Source organism: Alosa sapidissima, chromosome 23 (assembly GCF_018492685.1).
Source record: "Alosa sapidissima isolate fAloSap1 chromosome 23, fAloSap1.pri, whole genome shotgun sequence".
Classification (NCBI taxonomy): domain Eukaryota; kingdom Metazoa; phylum Chordata; class Actinopteri; order Clupeiformes; family Clupeidae; genus Alosa; species Alosa sapidissima.
The window spans coordinates 23,946,059-23,965,569 of NC_055979.1; the positions used below are offsets into that span (position 1 = coordinate 23,946,059).

At 46.4% G+C, this 19,511-nt stretch overlaps 1 long non-coding RNA gene across 1 annotated transcript in view; it reads right to left on the minus strand.

Moving 5' to 3' along the window:
* LOC121698675 overlaps positions 1 to 13,462 on the minus strand; it is a 20,259-nt gene extending 6,797 nt beyond the window's left edge. The window contains exons 1-2 of the long non-coding RNA XR_006026830.1: positions 13,422 to 13,462; positions 12,815 to 12,950 (exon numbers count right to left, since the gene is read on the minus strand). This is a non-coding gene — a long non-coding RNA (uncharacterized LOC121698675). The remainder of the gene's footprint in view (positions 1 to 12,814; positions 12,951 to 13,421) is intronic.
* Between the last annotated feature and the right edge of the window lie 6,049 nt (positions 13,463 to 19,511).

The window sequence follows — 19,511 nt, forward strand, 5'->3', positions numbered from 1 at the left end:
CTTTAATCTATGGGTTTAAGGCAGCGCATAATGCTCCCTAATCTCCTGGCAGACAGTGGGTCAAGGACCGCTGCAGCCGCGGGTCCACGTCAGCTCCAGTCAGCGCTAAGTGGGTCAGAGCCATCGCAGTCGGCTACGCGTTAGCCCTCTCGCAGACATTAATGCATAATGCACACACACACACACACACATACATACACATCCACGCACACACACATCCACACACACACACACACACACACACACACACACACACACACACACACATCCACACAGACATACACACACACACATCCACACACACACACATCCACACAGACACACACACACACACACATGCATACATGCCTCACTGAACACATCAAATGCAAACACAAGCAGAATAAGTATACCCCGTTGGATGTCAGTGTGGAGGGACAGCCCAGTTGGAAGGGCCTCTCCCTGAAGCCCTGTTTATGTACATTATGGTGCCTTTGATGCACCTGGTGCCACTATCCAGCAGAACTCAATTACAGTAATATGGTGCACGCAGCACGGTGAAGAGAGCAAATCTCACAAAGACACACAGGGATCAGGCAGAGCTGCTGTTTCCCCTGGCCTGTTTTTAATCAGCACGTCTATGCAAATCAGAAGGGTCCTCGCAGAAGGAGAAGGAACGAGTGAGAGAGAGAAAGAGAGAGAGAGGCAGAAGGAGAGAGAGAGGGAGAGAGAGAATGAGTGAGAGAGAGAGAGTGAAATAGAAGCAGAGAGAGAAGGAGAGAGAGAGAGGAGAGAGAAGGAATGAGTGAGAGAGAGTGAGAGAGAGGAAGAATGAGAGAGAGATAGAGAGAGAGAAGGAATGAGAATGAGTGAGAGAGAGAGAGAAGCAGAGAGAGAAAGAGAGAGAGAGAGAGAGAGAGATGGCAGTGCAGCTCTAACAACCTCCAGTCTGCCTGAGCGCGGTGGGAAAATAATAGGTTGCGTGGCAGCGCGTCTCCCTGACTACAGCGGCGTGCAGCGCGGCAGCCCTCAGACGGGAAGGAATTGCTAATGGCTCCGCCGCACGGAGCACTCCGTTAATATTCCACAGCCATCGCAACGGGGCTGCTACTGCTGCTGTGGATGTGGCAGAGAGAGAGAGAAAGAGGGGAAAAGAGAAAAAGAGAGAAAGAAAGAGAGAGATTCTACATAGGGATTTATTTGTGACACACATGTAGTGTACACGTGTGTGTGTGTGTGTGTGTGTGTGTCTGCATGTGCACATTCTCTACAAAATAAACACATTCGGCAGCTTCAGGTTGGGACCAGAAACATGGCTGAACATGACTGACCCATGTACACGTTTCACTAAAGGGTCAGTGGGTTGGGAACGACAGAAGCTGCCAGCTATGTATAGGTCATGGTTTGGAAAACCTAGTTAGGGGCAAAAAGTGGACTTTGTGTAGATACAAGAAATGCAGGAAGATTGGGCAAAGTTCGGGACTGGAAACTTCTGGTGGTCAGAAGGCAACTATAAGTTCCAGTGTTGTGACACAGAAGCTTTAAAATCTGCCAGAGCAACAACTCAGTCCTCAATTCTCATCTTGCTTGACCGATCATCTGCTTTTGACACAGTCAACCATCACATTCTACTATCCATACTCTCAACATAGGCATTTCAGGCAAAGTGCACTCCTGGTTTGAATCCTACCTCACCGGACGTTCGTTTCATGTGTCATGGCTAGGTCACAAGTCCGCATCTCACTGCCTTGCCTCAGGGATACCAAGGCTCAGTACTGGGGCCCCTTCTTTTTGCTGTGTACACTACCTCATTGGGTCTAATCATCCACTCACATGGCTTCTCATATCACTGCTACTCAGATTATACACAACTTTATTCCACTGCTTGGTTGAATTTGTTTCAAAGCTAAAGTTCATCAGAATCTTGGGATACGCCCGCTTGACAACGGGAGAGATAGAACTAACGACTGGCCTTTGGCCGTAGCAACCATCCATTTAGAACTAGTAACGGCAGTTTGTCCTGCAAGTTGAGAAATTAGTTGATATGTGTTGGAAGAAAGTAGTTCTACAAACAAGACAAGTTTTAGTGATTAAAACGTTTAAATTGTAACGGGAAATTAGCACAATGCAAGTGGAATAAGTGGGATAATGGACTCCACAGTCACTTACAAGGTTTAAACGGCCCTCCGCTTCGTGTCGGGGCCGTTTTACAACCTCGACCGCGCATTAACTTCTGTGAACAGACCACCATGTCGTCCATTATCCCTTACTTATCTATCCTTCCCGCCTGATGATGCCACAGTCTCGGGCCGGCGCGGGTCTCAAACTGTCTCTCTGACATATCCGCTTGGATGAAAGAACATCACCTCCAGCTAAACCTCTCTAAGACTGAAATACTGGTCTTCCCAGCCAAGCAAACCATACATCACAACATCAACATCAAAACTGACACCCTCTCTCTTGTACCTACCAGAAACTAAGGTGTCATGATTGATGTCCAGCTAACCTTCTCTGACCATGTTGCCTCTGAGACCAGACATGGTGTTGTATGGAGTGTGCAGCATTGCCTACTTTATTGAGCTAACTATTCCTTTTGAAAATGTGATGGAGTCTTTAAAAGGAAGAAGTTAAACTATGCAGAACTGGTAGCAGAAGCAAGGAAACAAGGCTGGCAAGTTCACAAGACCAGTGGAGATGCTTTATAGCCAGGCTTGTAGTGGAGGCTAAACGCAAGTAAACACCTCTGAAATTTTAGAAATAGAGTTTATCCCCCTCTTATTAAAGTTTATCCACCTCTTATTAGAGTTTATCCACCAGTTTATTCATCAATTGCATTCAAAAATCACACTGTATTATCCACATTCACATTTCACATCACACTCTAGGAACCATTTAATGCCACTGTTATTGTTATAAACACAATTTGCATTGGACGTCTACTAAATACCATAATCATAACCATAACTATAACCTTCACCATCATCAAACATGTTCTGAATGCCTTTTTTAAAAAAAAAATCCAATACCGCATGGTGCAGTCCACCTTACCATGATCACAGAATTCATAGTTTACCCACCTCTTTTTTTACCACTACCCACTGTTTATAGCAGTCAGACACTACACTTCTGTTAGAATTTTGAGGACAGTCTCTGAGATATAAAGGAGTTGTCTGACGCTGCTGAAAAGGCAAGTCTTAAAGACACATTTCCCAGTGCATGTTATACCCCTCTGTGAGTGTGACAGCACATATTGTACCATGAAGGACAGTCTTACAGATCCCGGGTTCAACATGCACGTTGGTGACTGCCACAAGCCAATCGTGTGTTGTTGTTGAATCTTGTATTATGCTGTGTAATGTGAAATAGGCTTGGTTGTTGATTGGCCACTATGAGAAATCCCCTACTGTTACACCCCACCTTTACGTGGCCCTTTAGGGGTGAACAAAAACCCACCACTGACCCCAAATCCTAATAAATATCAGTAACAACCTTTTAAAATGTACCCAACCAGTGGGATTTATTACATGAAGATAAACCATAACAAAACACTACATAGACATGACACAAAGTCCAAATCAAAAGACAAGACAAAATCCCAGGCTGAGAGGCAGCAAGACAGCCAGCAGTCCCCACACCAAAAGCCTCTCCTCAGGAACTGGATCCTGGAGCCTTTAACTCCTGATCAGGGCCAGGTGCTCCCAATCAAGGCAATTATCTGCAGCACACCTGAGCAGAGGTAGAGAGGGAAGAGAACAGGGACAAACAGCACTGGGAACACATGCAGCCGTAACACCTACCAATAGCACAAGGAATTTAACACCTTTCCTGTGTGAAATAAGGAGGGGGTGGCTTTTGCACTGGGGTGACAGGAGGGTCACACAGACCTTTAGTGGCCTACACACTCCCTATAGTAGCCAGAATTCAATTTAAATCTCTCACTTTGGCCTATAGGACACTGACTGGATCTGCTCCTAGTTATTTTAATTCAATCCCCAACCGCCCACTGCGGTCTTCTGATGAGCGTCTGTTATGTCGACCAGTCATAAAAACTAGATCTAATTCCAGACTCTATTCCTCAGTAGTTCCATGTTGGTGGAATGAGTTGCCCAGTGCTCTCTGTTCCTGTGGTAGTTTTGGGTCTAAAGACATTCCTATTCAACTAGAGGGGTCTAAAGACATTCAACATGTACTTAGTTGTACATGCGCTTATGTGTTATGGTTTGTATAATATTGTTTTATTTTCATTAGGCTGTTAATTAATTTGACATTATTGTTTATTATTGATATTCTCCTTAATGTAGCCTTACCATGTCATTGTTTTTATATTATTGATTGAATGGACATTATTATTTTATTATTGCCCTCCCCTCATTTTCATTGCTTATTTTATTAGGCTATTGATTGAATTGATATTGCTGTTTATTATTACTATTCTCCTTATTATATTTGACCAACATTCTAATCTGTTCCCTGTTCAATTTTAAATATTATGTTGTTTTGTATTTGTGTGTCGCTTTGGACAAAGGCGTCTACCAAATCCATAACCATAACCATAGTGTGTGTGTGTGTGTGTGTGTGTGTGTGTGTGTGTGTGTGAAAGAGAGAGAGAGAGAGATAGAGAAAGGCAAAGAGAGAGAGCACGTGTCTGTAACTTGTATGTCTAGCATGTGTGTGTTTCACCTTCACTCATGAGATTTGTACTGGAGACTATTTGTACGGGGGGCTATTTGTACGGGAGACTATTTGTACGGGGGGCTATTTGTACTGGAGACTATTTGTACTGGATACTATTTGTACGGGAGACTATTTGTACGGGGGGCTATTTGTACTGGAGACTATTTGTACGGGAGACTATTTGTACGGGGGGCTATTTGTGGGGGTGGGATGGCCTTGCTGGTGTGAGTGTGTGTTTGTTAGAGAGCCTCAGCATGGACTCAGAAGCCAGTGGAGTGTGTGAGCTGGCAGAGCCGTCACTGCCCTGTAGGCCTGGCGGAGTGTGTGTGTGTGTGTGTGTGTGTGTGTGTGACAGCCCTGTGGGCTGGTCTTTCTTGCGCTTTGCCTGGCACTTGACAAGCTCTCCGCTGTAGGCAACCATGTATGACTGACTGACAGCCCTCTCAGAAGAGATGGAGGGTGGATAGAGAGGGAAAGAGAGAGAAAGAGAGGGAGAGAGAGACAGAGGGAGAGAGAGTCCTAGAAGCACTCTGAATGGATGCAAAGGAGCGATGTTCTATCCTTCTATCCTAGGACTCTCTCTCCCTCTGTCTCTCTCTCTCTCCCTCTCTTTGCAAAGGAGCGGTGTTCTATCCTTCTCATTTAAGAACGTGAGATTAGATAGATTAGATTAGATTCAACTTTATTGTCATTGTGCAGAGTACAAGTACAAAGACAACAAAATGCAGTTTGCGTCTAACCAGAAGTGCAAAAAAGCAGAAAAGTGCAATGTGATATACACAGTATAGACAGGTGGTGCAGTATAAACAGTATAAGACATATAGTGCAGTGTAGACAGTAGCCTACACAGTTAAGAAAGTGGTATGGTTTACAGTAATATAAATGAAATATAAATATAAATTTGTGTAATGTACAGGCCAAAAGTTTGGAAACAAACCCCGAGCGCCGCTGATGTAGCAGGCAGCTCACTGCGCCGGGATTAATGTGTGCTTCACCTCACTGTGTGCTGAGTGTGTTTCACTAATTCACGGATTGGGATAAATGCAGACACCAAATTTCCCTCACGGGATCAAAAGAGTATACTTATACTTATACTTTCCAGTCGGAGGCAGAGCAGTTGCCATAGTAACTGTGACACAGTTGGTGAGGATGCTCTCGATGGTGCAGTGGTAGAAGTTCACCAGTATCTGAAGACACAGGTGGACCTTCTTTAGTCTCCTCAGGAAGAAGAGACCCAGAAACTTGAAGCTGGTGACGCGCTCCACCTCAGTCCCGTTGATGAGGATGGGGGTGTGCGAGCTAGCTTTTGACTTCCTGAAGTCCACAATTAGCTCATTGGTCTTCTTGGTGTTATGAGCCATGTTGTTGTCGGTGCACCACGATGTTAGGTGTTGGTCCTCCTCCCTGTAAGCTGTCTCATCGTTGTTGCTGATGAGACCAATCACCGTAGTGTTGTCTGCAAACTTGACAATGGTGTTAGAGCCATGTACAGGTGTGCAGTCGTAGGTGAAGAGGGGGTAAAGGAAAAGGGCTCAGCACACAGCCCTGTGGTACGCCATTGTTCAGGGTGAGGGTTGAGGAGGTTAAGTTATCTAACCTAACAGACGGCGGTCTGTTGATTAGGAAATCCAGAATCCAGTTACAGATGGAGGTATTGATGCCCAGTTCACTGAGTTTGGTGATCAGTTTGGAGGGGGTGATGGTGTTAAATGCTGAACTGAAGTCAATGAACAGCATTCTCACATAGGTGTTGCTGTCAAGGTGGGACAGGGTGGAGTGAAGTGCCGTTGAGATGGCATCCTCCATGCTCCTGTTCTGACGGTAGGCGATTTGGAAGGGGTACAGTGAGGGTGGTGAGCAGGGCTTGAGGTGGGTCAGGAACAGCCTCTCAAAGCACTTCATGATGATGGGGGTGAGTGCAACTGGATGGACGTCATTAAGGCTTGTTGCAGTGGAGTGGTTTGGCACTGGAAGTGGTTTTAAAGCACGCAGGGACAGCTGCCCGGGCTAGTGACTGGTTAAATATGTCAGTCCAAATCTCAGCTGCACAGCACAGGCCCTGAGGATGTGTCCGGGGATGCCATCAGGACCAGCAGCCTTACGCGCATTAGCCCTGCTCAGTGCCATCAGGACCAGCAGCCTTACGCGCATTAGCCCTGCTCAGTGCCATCAGGACCAGTGCCATCAGGACCAGCAGCCTTACGCGCATTAGTCCTGCTCAGTGCCATCAGGACCAGCAGCCTTACGCGCATTAGCCCTGCTCAGTGCCATCAGGACCAGCAGCCTTACGCGCATTAGCCCTGCTCAGTGCCATCAGGACCAGCAGCCTTACGCGCATTAGCCCTGCTCAGTGCCATCAGGACCAGCAGCCTTACGCGCATTAGCCCTGCTCAGTGCCATCAGGACCAGCAGCCTTACGCGCATTAGCCCTGCTCAGTGCCATCAGGACCAGCAGCCTTACGCGCATTAGCCCTGCTCAGTGCTGCACACACATTGGTGGCGAAGAGTGTGAGGGTCTGGTGTTCTGCACACCACAGCCTTGATGACCATCTCCTTGTTCCGGTTCCGGCACCCGTCAGGTGTGGCAGCCTACTCAGCAGCTCCGTGTCTTAGTGTTTGTTTCTACGTCTTTGTTCTACTTCTTGAATTTCCCCTGGGGATCAATAAAGTATCTATCTATCTATTTATCTATCTTGTTGTCCCAGTCAAAATGGCCAAAGTGGCTCAACTCATCAGGGAAGGAGGTTTTGGTGGTAGGGGGGTGGAGGAGTTACTAGTTTTGTAGTCTGTGATGGCCTGGAGTTGTTCTTGAAGTGATTCTCGATCCTTAGCTTGTGGTTGTGCCTGGCCTTTTTGATGCCCCTTTTCAGGTTAGCCCTGGATTAGCTATAGGTCTGAGCATCACCTGATCGGAATGCAATGTCTCGTGCCTTCGGCAGGAGTCTGACCTCACTGTTCATCCATGGCTTCTAAATAGGGAAGCTGGCAATCCGTTTGAGGGTGGTGACACTGTTGATGTTGGAGTTGGTACAGTAGGCGTATAAGTCAATGTCTGTGTAGGAGTCATGGGAGGCCTGAGTGTCAAACACTCTCCAGTCAGTGTTTTCAAAATGTTGCTGAAGTGCCAAGTCAGCTCCCTCTAGCCATACATCGACTGTCCTCACTGTGGGTTTCACACGTTTGATAAGTGCTGGGTACTTGGGCAGTAGAAAAAATGAGAGGTGATGTAAGCCCTCTGCTACACTACACCGAATTAGTTTTGATACAGGGTTCCGGATCAAATCAGATCTGCGTCCACAAACACTGTAGCCTATCAGTTTGGGAAGCCATAAAAATCCTTGAAAATCATGACAAACACATAGTTTAGAAGTATGGATACAAGGGAATAAAAAAATAACTATCAGATAAAATCTGAAAACTGGGGGGAAATAGGAGGCCAAGTTTAGGCTACTGCCTGGGTGCAAAAAAGACAGCATGCTACTTTATAGAAATTCACATTATAATGGCAGGTATTTGTCGACGAACGACAAACGAGCACTAATAATTAGGCTATGTTTAAAGTTAGCTTCTCGGTGAGGATGCTGCGACTTGGCAGTACACAATGTACCCCAGTCATGCTAGGCTATTGCATAGTATTATAATCTGTAATTGGGTTGATTGCGAATTTCATGTGACCGCGCTGCATGAACATATTAGGCTACTGTCAAAAGTTATTGCTCCCACTCCATCGTAGGTGCTTGTTTGCACGTCAACAGCCACGGTTTCCAGCCGTTTTTTCAGTCACTGTATAAAGAACAACAACGGAATCAACTTAGACATTTAGATATGCTTTCGTTGCTTACATGCACCTATTGGTCGCTATTGCAGTGGAATGGGCATAGTTTACACAGAATGCCAGGTAGCTTTTGTCGACTAACAACAAATTAATAAAATAGCCTACCTCTTGTGATCTACATTATAGAACATAGCCTACACCAGTGTTTCTCAAACTTTTTCAGACCAAAGACCACTTCACCAATAAATAGAAACCTCACGGACCACCTACTGTAATAGGTGTAGCTAAAAAAAACAGTAGACCTACTTCAACAGTATATTACACAATAGGCATACTCACTGAACAACCTTGCTTATTGTCTTGGCACCTTGCTTATTGTGTTAGAGGATTCATATGATTTAAACTGGCATAGGTTACATAGACAGTGTTGCAGAACTGTTTGGATTTACATACAAGTTGGTTCAATATTGCAAACAACTTATTTATATTTTATCACGTCTGCCCGCGGACCACTTGGGATAGCTTGCGGACCACCAGTGGTCCCCGGACCACACTTTGAGAAACACTGGCCTACACTCTAATGATCAAGAGGGATTTATTTGTCACATAGCCTACACAGTAAGGCTATATAATAGCCTAGCGTCTTTAAATTGCATATAATATGTTGCCATTCACTGTATGGCTGTCAAATGAATAAATGTAGGCTACTTCTCACGAAAACAAAGCAGCATGACCATAATCACGTGAAATGAGCACGAATCAGGAAAGGGAACATGGGCTTGGACGTCATCTGTTTTCAGATGGTTACGCAACACACTATAGACACACAGTCCACATTCGTCCGATACGGTTGCCGAGCAAAATGAGTTTGTCGTCTCCAGCGGATCCAAATGGCTCCACTTCAGATATGCTGTTGTGGTCATGATATATTTTGATGGAATTTAGGCAGAACAGTCTTTTAAGTTTGAGTGATTGAAGTCACCCGCAACAAATGTACACTTTATGTGTGCACTTTAGCCTCCTAACTTTTATTTCATTCTACTTTCTTACCTATTACTTTTAAAGGTGCCATGTGCAAGAATTGAGGTAAAAATATCCAAAAAATGAGCTACACACATCAAAAGAATGAGAAGAAATTAGGGCGATGATGTCATTTAAAAAATGACAAGGTATAGTGCTGCAGAGATATCAACCTGAATTAGCATGCTAAATTACTAGCCACAGCCCGACAGGTGTCATAATACCAGTTTCGGCCATGGGAGGCGGTATGCGGGCAACATAACCACCAGCCAAACTGCAATACACGTGTCTCGGTTGTTACTCTAGGGTAGACCAACTCACTTTCTGGAGGTATACTGCCCCCATCTTTTATGGAATGTGGAGTATGAATTGATTTTTTGGCGGACATTACACATGGCACCTTTAATCCTGCCTGCCTCCCTTTTTACCCTACATTGTTCAGTGCTTTGAGTACATGATAAAGTGCTCTACAAATAAAATGTATTATTATTATATTTTGCAGGTTTTGTATTGGGGTTTGAGGCCAGGTGGGGTGACGGCTTTCTCCTTTTGCTACATAATGCCAGAAGTGAAAGGGCTTGCTGTGATGCTTAATGAAATGTGCTCAAAGAAAGAGCAGTATGAGGGACCCTTAGGCAGGTTGACCCCTGTATGAGGGCCCCCATGGAAAGGCGATGCATTAGTGAGGCACCCTGTGATGAACAGTGGATGGAAGGATGTATGAGGGGCACCTGTCTGTGTGAAGTGCATGAGTGTGCTTCATGAAGTTTTGCAGAATGTCAGCATATGGTTGAGTGTGCCCTGACTACCACAACAACACATGTTTTTTTGGTGTTGCGGTCAAGCTGCACAATTGCTACCCCATAGCCCCAAGTTTGAGGCCTGACTGATCCCTCTATTTGCTACAGTGTAGGCTAAACTTTACTAAACTTTCATAAAGTCAGGTGCAGGTCTCAGAGGGAAAGTGGATGTTGTTATGTGTGTGTGCATGAGTGTGCATGGGTATACATGGGTGTACGTGCACAAACTCATGGATGTGTGTGGGTGCTTGTGTGTGTATGTGTATACCTGAGAATGTTTGGGGAGATGTATGGAGCTTTTAACCAGTAAATAACAGTATTTTTGATTATTTCATATGATAATTTGTATGTTTAATCATTACTTCATATCTGTAAAATACTGATTTTCATTCCGCAATGGTACAATGTTAACCTGATTCTTGCCAGATGAATTTCGTTCCACCTAGTTCCTGTAGACGTCACTCGTCAGGACCAATGAGGGAACTGAGAGTGGTCGAAGGAAATCGTGAAGCTGTCCGCGCGCTGTTGGAAATAACAATTGATTATAGAACCCCTGTTAACCTAATGATTCTGACCCCGCTAGATATGGAGAAGTTTCGGTCAAAGTAATATTACTATCCATAGTAGGCCGATGTGGGCCTACCCACAATGCTGTTACAAGAATGCCTTCTAGCTATTTAATTAGACGCATCTTCCCCAAGAATAGTGTGCGAGGCCCTCCTCGGCCGATTAATTCGGGAGGTGCCTTCACTTGAGTAATGATCCTAGTGTGAAAGTCGGTCAGAGGCTATAGTGCTGGCCTGGACCACTATACTCATCTGGACAGAACACCTTACCGAAGCTACAGAGGGTTCAGGGTGTGCTAAGGTTAGCTGTCTAATTCCAGACTACTAATAAAATCAGTGACCCACCACAGTACAATACGATGGCCAGTTCTCCTGGTAGCATGCCTACACTTTCATTGATTTAGCCCCCACGGCCCTGGAGACTAATCCTAGCCGTTCCTCCTGGCCCATCTTAAACTTGAGGGATATCTAAAGAAACTCTAGAAAACTATGCGGGTCAAAGCATAACAATTTATTTGTCAGGTACAAGCTATTCATCCAATACATTATAGAAGGTACATCTAAATGAATAATGTGAAAGTTACGAAAACAGGTCAAAGGAACATTTAGGAAACCATATGAAGCAATCAGAGAATGAACATACCAGCTCAGAGGATGATGACTACACACCTTAGTGGTGCGGGAGATTCTGACTACAGAATAGCTCCTAGAATGCTCTGTGAACCTCTCTTAAATAGGGTAGGCTACCTAGTTTGTGGTTGGTTACATTGATATGGATCACATGATTGGAGGTCAGCTGATTTGGGATCACATGGTTGGAGGTCATCTGATTTGAGAGTACTTTGATGACTTGAGACTTGAGACCATTGTTGTAGTGAGAGTGCATTAATCAAGACATGACAAGGTACACATTAATTACATTTCCTGCTTCCTAGTTAGTTTCTCCTGTGAAAAAGGCAAAGGTTAGAGATATAATCAAAAGTTGTTGTAGCAGCAATATGTCACAATGGGCCCACCATGAGGTCATACCATCAGGTGGTAGGGTAATTAATCAACAGTTCACATGATCAGGAGTTTGATCAGTATAGAAACATTAGGACTCCTTACACTCCACTCATCCATCTGGAATCGATCCATTGGAATGGTGTTTCAGAAGGTTGGGCCTAATCAAAAAATGCTTGCATAAGATTGAATAAGCCACGTGTCCGTCATCTATTGACGTGCTACTTCAACCACTCACATCGAAGTCAACCCGTGACGCTGATAACAGTCTCACAGTCGCTTCTACGCTATGTCACGTCTATGAAACTCCCGCCCTGCGTCCTGATTGGCTCAACCATACAATCTCGTGCTGAAATCACTCTCAGTGGAAGAGGTCCCAGATGGATGTGAGTGAAGCTAGGCGGAGCTAAGCAGAACAAAATTCATCTGGCGAGAGTCAGGTTAGTACAATGTTGCCTGGGAGCAACAACTGAATTTAAAATGAGATTTTTGTTAAGTATGAGATTTGTAATACATTGAAAAAACCAGATAGATATTTTTGTTCTAGTGTTAAGTTATACAGATAGGTGTTTTAAATTAATAAGTTAGCTTTAATTCTTAAAAGTAGGAATTAGGTCAACAGCTGTTCTGTCTGCACGTAGGACACAGCGACCAGCTAGCGCTGTGGGTCGATAGCTCTGTTGGGTATTTTGCTGTTAATCCCAAGTTTCTGTGAAAATCATGATGTTGCAGTCCATAATAAGTCTGTGTGTGGTGATCCGCAGCCACAGTAAATCCATTTTGTTTGCCAGGGAGTGGACATTGGCGAGGAAAAGGTGTGGAAAGAGCGAGTCGATGTGGAGTTAGCCTGGCTTGAACTCCTCCGCGAGAGCCCCTTTCGTTATCTATCGCTACAGAGCCCCCCTATGCAGTTTTGCCAATTTCTTCGCTGTTTTCTCGCTTTTTGGTCGCAGGTCTCTATGCAGAGCTCCCCCTACAGAGTATATATTTTTTGACACTCCTCAATCGGTCGGTCTGCAGTTTCCGCTTTCCCTGTTCCTCCGACAACGGTTTACTCGCTTTCTGCTTCTTTTCGCTGGCTCTGCCATGACGAATGACTGAGAAACTCCATCGCTACCTTGTTCTAGCTAGTACCTGGTGTCTCTGCCCGATGTGAGTCGCTACTGTATGTGAGTCACGCATTCTTAGATTGATAGGTTTACGGCATAACGCTAAGGGATTTGACTGAAATCCATGAAACAATAAACTTTTCTGTTTCAAAAACGTTTAGCTATCTATGATTGTTTGATTGCTAACATTAGCAAATGCCATTCAAGTGACAGCCTTTGTTGTGTTTGATTGCTCACTTATAAAATTAGTCAGCAGTGAACAAACTTCGTTATGTAGGTCCACAGTCTCTCGTTAGCAGGTTCTTGTCGGCTACTTCAGCCTCTAATCTAGAACTGACCTCAGAGATCATGCTGTGAAAATGTGATGCCTTACACTAAATAATAAATTACCATCATTACCGGTATTCTGTGGCTAACAGCAACACTCGTATTCGGAAAGTCGCGAAGTGACGCATGCACGACTCACATCCGGTAGAGACTCATATCGGGGAGTGACAGGCGTGTGTGTAGTGCAGTAAAGCAATTTGTTACATCGCGAGACTACGAGACCAAAGATCCTTTAGAACACTTTTATCAACCGTCTCTGGCGAGACTGTCTGTCTCTGAGGCCAGCGGCCCGCTGGCCCAAGGGTGCAAGGCTGGTTTTTCAGCTCACAGACGCTAAAGCCTATTTTATGATTCTGCGTCGAATCGATGGCGTACCCCCGCAGACCCCTCTGTCTCGTCGCGAACCCCTCTCCGACCCCTCCGCCGTAGCTCAACGTGCACCTCCAAAAACGTGGAACTTCGCGGCGAGACGACGCAGACCGCAAGGACTGTGATTGGTCAACTCATCCTGTGTGTTGATAGTCAGTGTTTCAAGCAGCCTACTGTGGGGATTAGCAACATGCTAGTTCACTGACATAAGCTTTGCAAATAAACTCAGACATATTTTGGTTACAATGACGGGGTTATCCGTTTGTAAAGTGTTTATATGTCAGTAACGTTTTGAAACTTAAACTGGCTGGCAGACACCTCGCAAATAACCTCAGACTTATTTGCTGGTTTACTGTGTCTACTTCTCGATACTTTGTACAAGATCTAAGCAAGAAAAAGCCAAACAAATAACATTAATATTTTGGCACGACAGTCTATGGGGTTTGCCATTCTGAGTAAGCTACCGTTTCGGTCATACAGTCTTGTTTCGCTGGTGAGCGACACAGACACAAGCGACACCGAGCGTTATGGCGGTGAAATGCACCGCGATGCAAACCAACCCGACGCAGAAGCATAAAATGGTCACGGCGCCGTAGGATTGCCAGCGTAACTATGCCGTGGAGTTGACGCAGAAGCATGTTGAGCCCTTAAGGGGAAGCGAGACGGCCACCATTCAACCAAGAAAAAGTCATATAACCATTCCAATGACTCCGAAGCTGGTAAATTAAGCTAAAAAAAACAGCATAGTTCCCCTATAGCACCCTCAGTTTAAATTAAGTTGCATGCTGAAGTCAGTTGACCTTCTGAGAGCTATGGGTTGGTGACAACAACAGACCCACAAGACTCAAAGCTATGGGTTGGTGACCATACCAGGCCATACCTGTGGACCATACAGACCATACCTTTGGTGGCAACAGACCATACCTGTAGACCATACCTGTGGTGAACCACAGACCCAAGACTCAAAGCTGTAGTACAGTATTTGCATACTTCTCTTCAATGTGACCTGATAGTGAACCATAACAGAAGGTAGCCTGCTGACCCTGAGAACTGAAGCCCTTAGTTTCTTCCCTATTACTTCTCCATGAGAAGGCAGCCGAGGGGGCTACTCTCGTGGTGAAGTCTGCACCATGTGCTAAGATGTTTATATATTGTATATATATATATATATATATATTAGAAATGATTGCATTTTCTCTACATTTATTTAAACATTGGTAATAGTACATAGTGTACATCTAAAATAAAATGGTAAACGGTTAATGGCTCCCCATGAGCCATTCTTATCTTCTGTTGTAAATATGGGATGGAGTTACTGTGGCCATATCAGTCTCACTGCTAACATGGTGCAAACAGTGTGTGTGTGTGTGTGTGTGTGTGTGAGAGAGAGAGAAATAGAGAAGGAGAGAGAAGAAAAGTAGGCGTGTGAGAAAGAGAGACAAAGAGAATGAGAGAGAGAAAGATAAATGTGGTTGCCTGTGCACTGTGTGTGTGTGTGTGCGCATGTGTGTGTGCGCGTCTGTGTGTGTGTATGTGTGTGTGTGTGTGTGTGTGTGCGCATGTGCGTCTGTGTGTGTGTGTATGTGTGTGTGTATGCATGTGCGTCTGTGTGTGTGTGAGATGTGTTTGCATGGCCTCCACCCCTGGTGCTTTGTCCTTTGGCTGCTCGTGGAGAGTTGCTTAGTAACCAACACACCTGTGAGGAACTGAGCAAGATTGAGGAAGACATTGGAGGAGGAGAGGAGGGCGCGCACATACACACACACACACACACAAGGATTCAAAGAGGAGAGGGGACACACACACACACACACACAAAAGGAAGGCACACACACACAAGGATTCAAAGAGGAGAGGGTAGAAAGAATGCAAGAGAGAGCAGTAGATTCTGTGCCACTGCATTTCTGTTTTAGAGCCACTGTGACAACAGTCATGAGGAGGATGAGGCACCAGCAGGATGTAGTAACAGTGGTTCTTGTGTGTGTGTGTGTGTGTGTGACAGCCCTGTAAACAGGATGTAGACACTGGGCAGTGTGGCAGGATGGGATAGCTGCTGCCCTGGTAGTGTGCAGAGGGAGGCCACTGCTGTTCTGTGTTTATTAGCCTGTCGCTGAAGACACTGAGGGATAGAAGACGGTTCCTCCCACGAGCACTCCATTGTTCCACTCCATTGTTCCACTCCATTGTTCCACTCCATTGTTCCCATCATCTCGTGCTCACTGCTCACCTCTACAGGTCCAGTCTCACTCTCTCACATGCCTGCTCTCTCTCTCTCTCTGTCCACCCCCCCTTCTCTCCTTCTCTCTCTCTCTCTCTCTCTCTCGGGTTGTTTTGAGACTAATTGTGTTTGTGTGACTTACGTGTGTGTCCTTTTTTTTTCCACCTGTGTGTGAGAGACGCGTGAGACCTTTTTTTTACGTGTCCGCCAGGAGCCACTGGGAGGACGCTGGCATTTTCAAAAAGCACACCATGCCAAGGAGAATGGCATCGAGCCCAGCCCTTCTCTCTACCCCCCCTCCTCATCCAGACGCCATCACTTTCTGTTTGCCTGCCTCCTCGGGTGCTCAGCCAGAGATAATCTGTCGCGTTACGGTGCACTGGTAAACATGCAGCAAGCTCTTCCCGTCAATCCTGTTGTTGTCGCATGGTGTGTTAGTGTGTGTGGTGTGTGTGTGTGTACATGTGTATATGCCAGACTAAAAAGACATCTGTGTACCATCTTATTTGTTCCTCCCTTTCTTTCATTATGTGTCTGTGTGTGTGTGTGTGTACCGGTATGTGTTTTGTGCGTGTGTGTGCATGTGTGTTTTGTGTGTGTGTGTGTGTGTACCGGTATGTGTTTTGTGCGTGTGTGTGCATGTGTGTTTTGTGTGTGTGTGTGTGTGTGTTGTGTGTGTGTGTGTGTATGTGTGTTCTGTGTGTGTGTGTGTGTGTGTATACCGGTATGTGTTTTGTGTGTATGTGTGTTTTGTGTGTGTGTGTGTGTGTGTGTGTGTTTTTGTGTTGTCCTGCTTGTGTATCTCTGGGCCAGCGTGACTCTCGCTCCCCATGTGTTGGCATCATGGGGTGTGTGTGTGTGTGTGTGTGTGTGTGTGTGTGTGTGTGTGTGTGTGTGTGTGTGTGTGTGTGTGTGTTTCGTGTGTGTTTCGTGTGTGTGCGTGTGTGTTGGCATCATGGGGTACATCTGTCCTACATCGTTGGTCCAAAAATAGACTTTGAAGTGCACTGCCCGACTGATAACGTGGTTCAATCCGGGTGTGATGACCTGGAGCCTTCGTCCATGTCCACGTGCTGTCCATTTAGCCTGTGTACAGTTCTGCCAAAGTTGACTGGAAACAGCTAGGTTCAATGATACAAAAGCACATGGACTCACACACAGACACACACATAAACACACATAAACAAGCACATGTGCTGTCTCTTCCCAATCAACAAATCTATCCAGTTTCCTCTGGTGGGTGTGTGGGGGGTCTTAGTGTGTGTGTGTGAGTGTGTGTGTGTGTGTGTGTGTGTGTGTGTGTGTGTGTGTGTGTTTCCTCCAGCTGGTGGGTGGGAGTTGGGGGTGCCATCTCGGCTTGTTTTGACCGGCAGTCACCCCATTCCCTGAGCCAAAATAAGCCACTGCAGGGGAAACAGACATGATGCAAGCCTGGCCGTGTGTTGCAAACCTGGGCCTGTCAATCTGCAGGCACACGAGAGGCTGCTGTTTACTTTCTGTTTGTGTAGGCGAGAGCGACGCGTGGAATGGGGTGGGTGTAGAGTGTGTTGATGTCTGCAGGCGGCCTCGTCCTGCGGCGGAAGGAGGAGGGAGATGCCCATATTTGGGTGGGGGGGGGGGGGGGTGCTGAGATTGATTTAATGAGTGTGACCAGGAACACAGCGTGAGGGAGAAGCTGTATGGCAGCTAAATAAAATAAATAAACAAGCGGAGGGCTCGCGAAGCACGCTGGCCCCTCGGACCACCCACCCGCCCCTCCCCGCCCACCAGCCCCCCCACCCACCCGCCCGCCCGCCCGATCCCCGCCGTCTCTAATAAGATTTGCTGCCTCTCGAGCCGCGGCAGGAGGAGATCGATCCCCAGCGATTCCTCTGATGTGCAGATAAGTGGCCCATCTGGCCTCAGTCGGCAGACCCCCCCCCCCCACACACACACACACACACACACACACACGCATGCACACACACATGCACACACATACATGCACACACACATCACATGGACACACACACGCACAAGCACACACACATGCACACACATCACATACACACACACATGCACACACATCACATGCGCACACACACATACGCATACACACACACACACACACATGCGCACACACACACACACACATGCACAGACATCACATGCACATACAAGCACACACACACACACATGCACACACATCACATGCACACACACACATACAAGCACACACACATGCACACACACACACACTCCTCCCTTCCTAGTGGTCCTTTCTTCCTTCTCTCTCTTTCTCTCTGCCTGTCACCTCTGTACCTCCTCTCTCCCTTCCTCGGTTCCTCCCTCACTCTGTTCTCTTTCTCTCTCTTTCTCTCTCGCTCTCTCGCTCCCCCCCCCCCCCCCCCCTGCCCTTCCCCCGTCACAGGCTGGCTGAGCGGAGACAGAGAACGAGGGAGCAGGAGGGCCGGCGGAGGAGAAGAAAGAATGGAACAGCTTTTACTTCTTTTAAGGAAATCCTCAAGGGTACTGGCGTGTCTACAATACAGCGGGAGGGAGATCTCTGTCTCTCTCTCTTTCTCTCTCTCTTTCTCTCTCTGTCTCTCTCTCTGACTCACCCTGCTTCCTCTCTCTTATTTGCACTCTGTCTTGTCCTCTCTCTCTCTCTCCTTTGTTCTGCTGAGAGGCGTGTGGGCGGGTGAGAGGGGAAAGAGGATGTGCGTACGCTGACTCATTTCCAGAACTCAAGACCTCTTCTCCTCTCCCTCCTCTCCTCTTCTCTCCATTCTCTCCTCTCCTCTTATCATCCTCCCCTCTCTCTTCCTCTCCTCTCCACTCTCTCCTCTCCTCTATCATCCTCTCCTCTCCTCTCCTCTCTTCTCCAAGCCCTCCAGGGAGTAGCTGGAAATTTCAGGTCACGCCGACCGGTTTGTGTGCTGCAAACGATCGCGCTTGCTGCTTTCCATTAATAACATAAAAGAGGGGAAGTTTCCCCGTCCTTAATGACCACGGCCAGAGACCACAAACGGGGCTGTTTTTGTCTCTCATGCCAACGAGAGGAGGAGCGTACGTACGCTGGCCTTGACCAAAAGTGTTCCTCTGCCATGCAGGCCCACTCTAGTTTCTCTCCACTTGTGTCCTCCACTATGGAAGCCTTGAAATGCTACCGAGTCATACTGAGAAGCCTTCAAGAGCTGACTTGGCCCATCCCCCCCCCTTAATGGGGATGTGTGGCGATGCAAAATCATGAGATCATGAGCATCCTAATGTGGAAATAGTTCTGTTAACTTTCTAACTTTCCATGATGACCCATTTAACAGCGCTGACAGATCATCTTTTATGTCTAGTTTTGGCTCAGCCCTTTTGTTTTATGACAGACAAACACCTCTGCTCTGCTCCTATAGGCTGCTACAGTAATGATGAAATGGCTAACGCCTCAGTGCCGCTGCTCCTATAGGCTACTACGGTAATGATGAAATGGCTAACGCCTCAGTGCCGCTGCTCCTATAGGCTGCTACAGTAATGATGAAATGGCGTCTCTCTCTCTCTAAACATGATGCATTTCTGCTCAGGCGGCTCATTGCTAACAGAACGCTTGGCCTCTGGAGGGCTGAAGTGACTGAAATGAAGACCTCTTGTTGGTCGAATCAGTCCTATAAATGGTCGTAATGAGAAACCCTGCTCTTGGTT